Below are 11,077 nucleotides of genomic sequence, written 5' to 3' on the forward strand. Positions count from 1 at the left end.
CATGCGACCTGGGCAGACAGATATTAGTGCTAACAATTTTCATTCCCCTCCCAGTGTTTCTTCTCTGGGTGCAGCTACCCCTGTCCATCATTGATCAACTGGAAGTGAGTTGGATCTTCTTTATGTTGAAGATTTCCACTTCCATCAGAATACATCCCCATACAGTATTGTTGTTGAAGTGTACAGTGATCTTCTGGTTCTGCTCATTTCACTCAGCATCAGTTGATTTAAGTCTCTCCAGGCCTCTCTATATTCCTCCTGCTGGTCATTTCTTACCGAGCAATAATATTCCATAACCTTCATATACCACAATTTACCCAACCATTCTCCAACTGATGGACATCCATTCATCTTCCAGTTTCTAGCTACAACAAAAAGGGCTGCCACAAACATTTTGGCACATATATGTCTCTTTCCGCTCTTTAGTATTTCTTTGGGATATAATCCCAGTAGTAGCGCTGCTGGGTCAAAGGGTATGCACAGTTTGATAACTTTTTGGGCATAATTCCAGATTGCTCTCCAGAATGGCTGGATTCTTTCACAACTCCACCAGCAATGTATTAGTGTCCCAATTTCCCCACATCCCCTCCAACATTTGTCATTATTTGTTCCTGTCATCTTAGCCAATCTGACAGGTGTGTAGTGGTATCTCAGAGTGGTCTTAATTTGCATTTCTCTGATCAGTAGTGATTTGGAACACTCTTTCATGTGAGTGGATATAGTTTCAATTTCTTCCTCTGAGAATTGTCTGTTCATATCCTTTGACCATTTATCAATTGGAGAATGGTTCGGTTTCTTATAAATTATGGTCAGTTCTCTATATATTTTGGAAATGAGACCTTTGTCAGAACCTTTGTTTTTAAAAATATTTTCCCAATTTGTTACTTCCCTTCTAATCTTGTTTGCATTAGTATTATTTGTACAGAAACTTTTTAGTTTGATGTAATCAAAATCTTCTATTTTGTGATCAATCATGATCTCTAGTTCTCCTCTGGTCATAAATTCCTTCCTCCTCCACAAGTCTGAGAGGTAGATTATCCTCTGTTCCTCTAATCTATTTATTATCTCCCTCTTTATGCTAAATCATGGACCCATTTTGATCTTATCTTGGTATATGGTGTTAAGTGTGGATCCATATCTAATTTCTGCCATACTAATTTCCAGTTTTCCCAACAGTTTTTTCCAAATAATGAATTTTTATCCCTAATGTTGGAATCTTTGGGTTTGTCAAAGATTAGATTGCTATAGATGTACCCTTTTTTGTCCTTTGTATCTAATCTGTTCCACTGATCTACCGGTCTATTTCGTAGCCAATACCAAATGGTTTTGGTGACTGCTGCTATATAATATAGCTTTAGATCAGGTACACTTAGACCACCTTCCTCTGAGTTTTTTTTTCATTAGTTCCCTTGCAATTCTTGACCTTTTATTCTTCCATATGAATTTTGTTGTTATTTTTTCTAGGTCATTAAAATAGTTTCTTGGGAGTCTGATTGGTATAGCACTAAATAAATAGATTAGTTTGGGGAGTATTGTCATCTTTATTATATTCGCTCGGCCTATCCAAGAGCACTGAATGTCTTTCCAATTATTTAAATCTGATTTTATTTTTGTGGCAAGTGTTTTGTAATTTTTCTCATATAATTCCTGACTTTTCTTTGGTAGATGGATTCCCAAATACTTTATACTCTCAACATTTGTTTGGAATGGAATTTCTCTTTGTATCTCTTGCTGTTGCATTTTGTTAGTGATATATAAAAATGCCGAGGATTTATGTGGATTTATTTTGTATCCTGCCACTTTGCTGAAATTTTGAATTATTTCTAGTAGCTTTTTAGCAGAGTCTTTGGGGTTCTCTAAGTATACCATCATGTCATCTGCAAAAAGTGATAGTTTAATTTCCTCATTTCCTACTCTAATTCCTTGAATCTCTTTCTCGGCTCTTATTGCCGAGGCTAGCGTTTCTAGTACTATATTGAATAGTAATGGTGATAGTGGGCAACCTTGTTTCACTCCTGATCTTACTGGGAAAGGTTGCAGTTTATTTCTATTGCATATTATGCTTACTGATGGTCTTAAATATATACTCCTGATTATTCTAAGGAATAATCCATTTATTCCTATACTCTCAAGAGTTTTTAGTAGGAATGGATGTTGGATTTTGTCAAATGCTTTTTCTGAATCTATTGAGATGATAATATGGTTCTTATTAATTTGATTATTAATATGGTCAATTATATTAATAGTTTTCCTAATATTAAACCAGCCCTGCATTCCTGGAATAAATCCTACTTGATCATAGTGTATTATCTTGGAGATGATTTTCTGAAGTCTTTTTGCAAATATCTTATTTAAGATTTTAGCATCAATATTCATTAAGGAGATTGGTCTATAATTTTCTTTCTCAGTTTTCGATCTACCAGGTTTAGGTATCACTACCATGTCTGTGTCATAAAAGGAGTTTGGTAGGACTCCTTCATCCCCTATTTTTTCAAATAATTTATATAACATTGGGGCTAATTGTTCTTTAAATGTTTGGTAGAATTCACATGTGAATCCATCTGGCCCTGGGGATTTTTTCCTGGGGAGTTGATGAATAGCTTGTTCTATTTCTTTTTCTGAAATGGGACTATTTAAGCAATTTATCTCCTCCTCTGTTAATCTAGGGAGCCTATATTTTTGGAGAAAGTCATCCATTTCACTTAAGTTATCAAATTTATTGGCATAAAGTTGGGCAAAGTAACTCCTTATTATTTCTCTAATTTCCTCTTCATTGGTGGAAAGATCCCCCTTTTCATTTGTAAGACTATCAATTTGATTTTCCTCTTTCTTTTTTTTGATCAAATTTACCAAAGGTTTATCTATTTTATTGGCTTTTTCATAAAACCAACTCTTGGTTTTATTTATTAATTCAATAGTTTTTTTACTTTCAATTTTATTGATTTCTCCTTTTAATTTTTGTATTTCGAGTTTAATTTTTGGTTGGGGGTTTAAATAATCTCATCTTAAAGAATTATTGGGTGAAACAGCAAATTATAGACACAATTAATAATTTCATTCAAGATAATGACAATGATAAGACATCATACCACAATTTGTGAAATGCAGCTAAAGCAATAATAGTAAGGGGAAATGTAATATATTTAGAGGCTTACTTGAAGAAAATAGAAAGAAAAGATCAATGAACTGGACTTGCAACTTAAAAAGCTAGAATTAAAAAAGACCAAATTAAAAACACCCAATCAAATATTAAACTTCAAATTCTAAAATTAGAAAGAGAATTAATAATATTGAAAGTAAAAAAAAAATATTGAACTAATAAATAAAACTAAGAGTTGGTTGTATGAAGAAACCAATAAAATAGATAAATCTTTGGAAAGTCTGATTAGAAAAAGGAGAGAGGAAAATCAAATTGTTAGTCTTAAAAATGAATGAAAAGGATGAACTTTTTACCAATGAAGAGGAATTTAGAGAAATAATAAGGCAATACTTTGACCAACATTATAGCAATAAATTTGGTAACCTAAGTGAAATGGATGACTACCTCCAAAAATAGAGGCTTCCCAGATTAACATAGGAGGAAGTAATTTGCTTAAATAGTCTCATTTCAAAAAAAAAAAAAATAAATAAAATAAAAAATAAATAAAACAAGCTATTAATCAACTCCCTAAGAAAAAAATCTCCAGGACCACATGGATTTGCACGTGAATTCTACCAAACATTCCAAGAACAATTAGCCACAATGCTATATAAATTATTTGAAAAAAAATAGGGAATTAAGGAGTCCTAACAAATTGCTTTTATGACATAGACATGGTACTGAAATCCAAACCAGGTAGGTTGAAAACAGAGAAAGAAAACTGTAGACCAATCTCCCTAATGAATATGGATGCTAAAATCATTTTTTTATTTTTATTGTTTTATTTTTTAAAAATTTTTATTTATAGATTTTTTTGACCATATATATGCATGAGGAATTTTTTTATACCATTATCCCTTTTATTTCTTTTTCCAAATTATCCCCCCTCCCTCTACTCCCTCCCCTAGATGACAGGCAGTCACATACATTTTACATGTGTTACAATATAACCTAGAAAAAATATATGTGAGTAAATCGCATTTTCTTGTTGCACATTAAGTATTAGATTCCAAAGGTGTAAGTAAATTGGGTAGATAGACAGTAGTGCTAACAATTTACATTCACACCCCAGTGTTCCTTTACTGGATGTAGTTGTTTCTCTCGATTATTGATCAACTGGAATTGATATCCACTTCCATCAGAATATATCTTCATAGAGTATTGAAGTGTACAGCAATTTTCTGGTTCTATTCATTTCAGTCAGCATCAGTTGATGTAAGTCTCACCAAGCCTCTCTGTATTCCTCCTGCTGGTCATTTCTTACAAATCAATAATATTCCATAATCTTCATATACCATAATTAACCCAACTATTCTACAATTGATGGACATCCATTCATCTTCCAGTTTCTAGCCACTATGAAAAGAGCTGCCACAAACATTTTTGCACCTACAGGTCCCTTTCCCCTCCTCAGTATTTCTTTGGGATATAAGACCAATAGCAACAATGCTGAATCAAAGGGTATGGACAGTTTAATAACTTTTTGGGCATAGTTCCAAATTGCAATCCAGAATGGTTGGATTCTTTCACAACAACACCAACAATGTATTAGTATCCCAGTTTTCCCACATCCCCTCCAGCTAGGGTTTCTAGTACTGTATTGAATAGTAATGGTGATAGTGGGCAACCTTGTTTCACTCCTGATCTTACTGTGAAAGGTTCCAGTGTATTTCTTATGCTTACTGATGGTCGTAAATATATGCTCCTGATTATTCCAAGGAATAGTACGTTTATTACTATACTCTCAAGTGTTTTTAGTAGGATAAGTAAGATATTAGCCAAAAGAGTTCAGAAAATCATCCCCAGGATAATACACTATGATCAAGTAGGATTTATACCAGGAATGCAGGGCTGGTTTAATATTAGGAAAACAATTAGTATAAGTGACCATATTACTAATCAAATTAATAAAAACCATATGATCATCTCAATAGATGCAGAAAAAGCATTTGATAAAATCCAACAAGATTTTAGCATCAATATTCATTAAGGAAATCGGTATATAATTTTCTTTCTCAGTTTTCGATCAACCTGGTTTAGGTATCAGTATAATGTCTGTGTCATAAAAGGACTTTGGTAGGACGCCTTCATCCCCTATTTTTTCCAATAGTTTATATAACATTGGGGCTAATTGTTCTTTATATGTTTGGTAGAATTCACATGTAAATCCATCTGGTCCTGGGGATTTTTTCCTGGGGAGTTGATTAATGGCTTGTTCTATTTCTTTTTCTGAAATGGGACTATTGAAGCAATTTATCTCCTCCTCTGTTAATCTACAAAGCCTATATTTTTGGAGGAAGTCATCCATTTACCTTAAGTTATCAAATTTATTGGCATAAAGTTGGGCAAAGTAACTCATTATTTGTCTAATTTCCTCTTGATTGGTGGAAAGATCCACCCTTTTAATTTGTAAGAGTAACAATTTGATTTTCCTCTTTCCTTTTTTTGATCAGATTTACCAAAGGTTTATCTATTTTATTGGCTTTTTCAGAAAACCAACTCTTGGTTTTATTTATTAATTCAATAGTATTTTTTTTACTTTCAATGTTATTGATTTCTCCTTTCAATTTTTGTATTTCAAGTTTGATTTTTGGTTGGGGCGGTTTAATTTGGTTTTTTCCTAGCTTTTTAAGTTGCAGGCCCAATTCATTAATCTTCTCTTTCTCTATTTTGTTCAAATAAGCCTCTAAAGATATAAAATTTCCCCTTATTACCACTTTAGATGCATACCATAGATTTTGGTATGATGTCTCATCATTTTCATTATATTGGGTGAAATTGATTGTTTCTATAATTTCTTGTTTCACCCAGTCATTCTTTAAGATGAGATTATTCAGTTTCTAATTACTTTTTGGTCTATTTACCCCTAACTTCTTACTGAATGTAGCTTTTATTGCATTGTGATCCGAGAAGAAGGCGTTTATTATTTCTGCCTTCTTACATTTAATTTTGAGATCTTTATGTCCTAATATATGGTCAATTTTTGTATAGCATCCATGAACTCCTGAGAAGAAAGTATATTCCTTTCTATCACCATTCAGTTTTCTCCAAAGGTCTATCATACCTAGTTTTTCTAATGTTCTATTTACTTTTTTAATTTCTTTCTTGTTTGTTTTGTAGTTTGATTTGTCTAAATCTGAGAGTGCAAGGTTGAGATCTCCCGCTATTATAGTTTTACTGTCTATTTCTTCTTACAACTCTCCTAACTTTTCCTTTGGAAAGTTCGATGCTATACCACTTGGTGTACATATGTTTATTATTGATATGGCTTCATTGTTTATACTACCTTTTAGCAGGATATCATTTCTTTCCTTATCTCTTTTAATTCGATCAAATTCTGCTTTTGATTGATCTGAGATAAGGATGGCTACCCCTGCTTTTTTGGCTTTATCTGAAGCATAATAGATTCTGCTAAAAGCTTTTACCTTTAGTCATTATGTATCTCCTTTCTTTAAGTGTGTTTTTTGTAAACAGCATATTGTAAGGTTCTGACTTTTGATCCAGTCTGCTATCCGTCTCTGTTTGATGGGAGCATTCATCCCATTCACTTTTACAGTTAAAATTACTAATGCTGTATTTCCTGCCATCATATTATCCCCAGATTATGTTTTTTTCCTTAACCCCCCTTAACCCCTTCCCCAATATATAATTTATAGACCCCACTTGTGATGCACAGCCCTCCCTTTTTTAGTATCCCGACTTCCTCCTTCCAAGTACCTTCCCTTATTCCCCTTTTCCTTTTCCTTTTTCCTCTCCCCCCTTTTAATGAGGTGAGAGAGAATTCTCTGAAAAAAGAAATATGTCAATTATTTACTCTATGAGCCTATTCTGATGAGAGTAAGATTCACACAATATTTCTCCCCCTCTCTAAATTACCTCAGATATGATATATTTTCTATGCCTCTTCCTGGGATGTAGTTTCCCTTTTTTATCACTCCTTCCTCTTTTTTATGATACTACCCCCTTCCTTTTACTACTCTCCCCCCTTTTTAATATCATTAAAATCGAATTATCCATTTGAACTTTCTATATATCTACAACAGAGATACAGTTCTCAAGAGTTCTGTTTAACTTTTTCTGTTTCTCTTCAGTCTTGTGGATGTAGATCAAATTTTCTGTTTAAGTCTGTTTTTTTTCTTCTTAGAAACAAATGGAATTCCTCTGTTTCATTGAATGAGCATCTTCTTCCATGGAAGAAAATGCTAAACTTAGCTCGTTGGTTTATTCTTGGTTTCAATCCTTTATCTTTTGCCTTTTGGATTATCAAGTTCCAGGCCCTTTGATCTTTTAATGTGGAGGCAGACAGATCTTGAGTGATCCTTAATGGGGACCACTTGATATTTGAAGTCCTTTTTTCTAGCTACTTGCAATATTTTTTACTTTGTGTGGTAATTCTGCAGTTTAGCCACAAAATTCCATGGAGTTCTTTTTTTAGGGTCTTTTTCTGAAGGTGTTCGATGAATTCTTTCAATGCCTATTTTCACTTCTGTTTCTATTATCTCTGGACAGTTCTCTTTGATGAGTTCCTGTAAAATAGAATCTAGGCTCTTTTTTTGGTCATTGTTTTTGGGAACTCCAATGATCCTCAGATTATCTCTCTTAGATCTATTTTCCAGGTCTATAGATTTTCCCAGTAAGTATTTGATATTATTCTACAGTTTTTCTTTTTCTTTTTTTGTTTTTTTTGTTTGTTTGTTTGTTTTGTTTTTCTGATTCTTGGGTTCTCAATGAATCATTCATTTCTATTTGGTCCGTCCTGATTTTTAATGAGTTATTTCCCTCATTCACATTTTTTAGTTCTTTTTGTATATGCCCAATTGAGTTTTTAAATGCATTATTTTGCTCTATTAATTTTTTTTCCATTTCCCTAATTTTTTTAGAGAATTATTTTCTTTTTCCAATTCAGAAATCCTACTTTCTTGAGAATTTTTTATCTTTTCCAATTCAGAAATCCTACTTTCCTATAATTTTTTAACCTTTTCTAATTCACAAATTTCGTTTCCATGCATCTCCTGTGAATTCTTTATTTTTTTCCAACTCAAATTTCAGAACGTTGTTATGCTCTATCATAGCTTCTCTTCCCTTTCCCCATTTTTCTTCAAACTCTCTTAACTTTTAAATAGTCTCTTCTAGGAGAAAGTACAGCGTTATTTTTGAGGCTGATTTAACTAATTGGTATTGAGGGAAGAAGGGAGCTTATAAAATGTCCTTTATCTTCTCCTCCATCTTGGCTCTGCCCAATCTGATGCTAAAATCTTACATAAGATATCAGCACAAAAATTAGAGAAAATTATCCCCAGGATAATACATCTTGATCAAGTTAGATTTATACCAGGAATGCAGACCTGGTTCAATATTAGGAAAACTATCAGTATAATTGGCCATAATAATAACCAAATTAACAAAAAACACATGATCAATAGATGCAGAAAAACCATTTGATAAAATCCAATATCAATTCCTATTAAAACACTTGAGAGTATAGGAATAATTGGACTTTTCCTTTAAAAAATCAGTAGCATCTATTTAAAACCATCAGTAAGCATCATATGTAATGGCGATAACCCACAACCATTCCCAATAAGATCAGGAGTTAAACAAGGTTGCCCACTATCGACATTACTATTCAGTATTGTATTAGAAATTCTAGCTTTGGCAATAAGAGTGGAGAAAGGGATTAAAGCATTTAGAGTAGGTAATAAGGAAACCAAATTATCACTCTTTGCTGATGATATGGTGGTAAGCTTAGAGAACCCCAAAGATTCTATTAAAAAGCTATTAGAAATAATTCCCTTTTATCAAATTATCCACTTTTATCAAAATTGCAAGATCCAACAGTTAGTTACAAAGAGAAATTCCATTTAAAGTACCTACTGATAGTATAAAATATTTAGGAATCTATCTACCAAGGTAAAATCTGAAACTATATGAGCAAACCTACAAAAAACTTTCCACAAAAATTAAGTCTGATTTAACCAATTGGAAAAATATTATACGATACCAAGCAGACTCCCAAAAAACTATTTTAATAACCTAGAAAAAAATAATAAAAAAGTTCATGTGGAAAAACAAAAGGTCAAGAATTTCAAGGAATTAATGAAGAAAAAAATCAAATGAAATTATCCTAAGTGTACCAGATCTAAAATTATATTATAAAGCAATGGTTACCAAAACCATTTGGTATTGGCTAAGAAATTGACTAGCTGATCAGTGTTAGGTCCAAAGGACAAAATAATCAATAACTTTAATAACCTAGTGTTTGTCAAACCCAAAGTCCCCAGCTTTTGAGATAAAAACCCAATGTTTCACAAAAATTGTTGGGAAAATTGGAAATTAATATGGCAGAAACTAGGCATTGACACACACTTAACACTGTATACCAAAATCAGGTCAAAATGGTTTCATGACCTAGGGATAAAGAATGAAATTATAAATAAATTAGAAGAACATAGGGTAGTTTACCTTTCAGACCTGGGGAAGAGGAATGAATTTATTTCCAATGGTTAACTAGAGATCATTATTGATCACAAAGTTGAAAACTTTGAGTGTATCCTATTGAAACATTTTTGTACAAACAAAACTAATGCAGATAAGATTAGAAAGGGAAACAATAAACTGGGAAAACATTTTCATAAAGACCTCATTTCCAAAATATATAGATAATTGACTTTAATTTATAAGAAATCAAGCCATTCTCCAGTTGATAAATGGTCAAAGGATATGAACAGACAATTCTCAGATGAAGAAATTGAAACTATTTCTAGCCAAGTCATGTTTAGCCAAGTCTAGCCAAAGATGCTCCAAATCATTATTAATCAGAGAAATGCAAATTAAGAAAAGTCTGAGTTATCACTACACACCTGTCAGGTTGGCTAGAATGACAGGGAAAGATAATGTGCAATGTTAGAAGGGATGTGGGAAAATAGGGACACTGGCACTAGGTATTGTGGTTGGTGGAATTTTGAATACATCCAGCCATTCTGGAGAGCAATTTGGAACTATACTCAACAATAATCATACTGTGCATACCCTTTGACCCAACAGTGTTACTACTGAGCTTATATCCCAAAGTGGTCTTAAAGAAGGGAAAGGAAACTGTATGTGCAAGAATGTTTGTGGACTCTTTCTTTGTAGTGGCCAGAAACTGGAAAATAAGTGGATGCCCATCAATTGGATAATGGCTGAATAAATTGCAGCATATGAATATTATGAAATATTATTGTTATGTAAGAAATGACCAACAGGATGATTTGAGAAAGGCCTGGAGAGACTTTCATGAAGTGACGTTGAGTGAGTGAATTGCTCAGGACCAGGAGATCGTTGTATACTTCAACAACAATAATATACGATGATCAATGCTGATGGATGTGTCAACAAGGAGATGAACCAAATCAGTTCCAATAGAGCAGTAATGAACTGAACCTGCTAGACCCAATGAAAGAACTCTGGGAGATGACTATGGACCACTACATAGAATTCCCAATCCCTCTATATTTGTCAGCCTGCATTTTGGATTTTCTTCAAAGGTTAATTGTACCATATTTCTAAGTGTACAGCAAAACAACTTTTTTTCACATGTATTAATATATTTTATTTAAATTATAGTTTAACATATTTAACATGTATTGGTCAACCTGCCATCGGGGAGCGGGAGGAGGAGAAAAATTAGAACAAAAGTTTTGTCAATTGTCAATGTTGTAAAATTATCTATGCATATATCTGGTAAATAAAAACTATTATTAAAAATAAGGAACAATATGGTTTAATCGGAAGAAATGTACAAATTAAAACACTATTTATCAGATACTGTATCATGCTCTGAGCATACAAATAAAAAATAAAGGTTAAAAAAAAAGAAAGAGCTAGAAGAAAAATGGGGAAAGAGAAGAGTAGCTCTGCAAGAGAGTATGGAAAAGGCTTAAAATGCACTTAAAGAAT

Source organism: Sminthopsis crassicaudata, chromosome 1, assembly GCF_048593235.1.
Source record: "Sminthopsis crassicaudata isolate SCR6 chromosome 1, ASM4859323v1, whole genome shotgun sequence".
Lineage (NCBI taxonomy): Eukaryota > Metazoa > Chordata > Mammalia > Dasyuromorphia > Dasyuridae > Sminthopsis > Sminthopsis crassicaudata.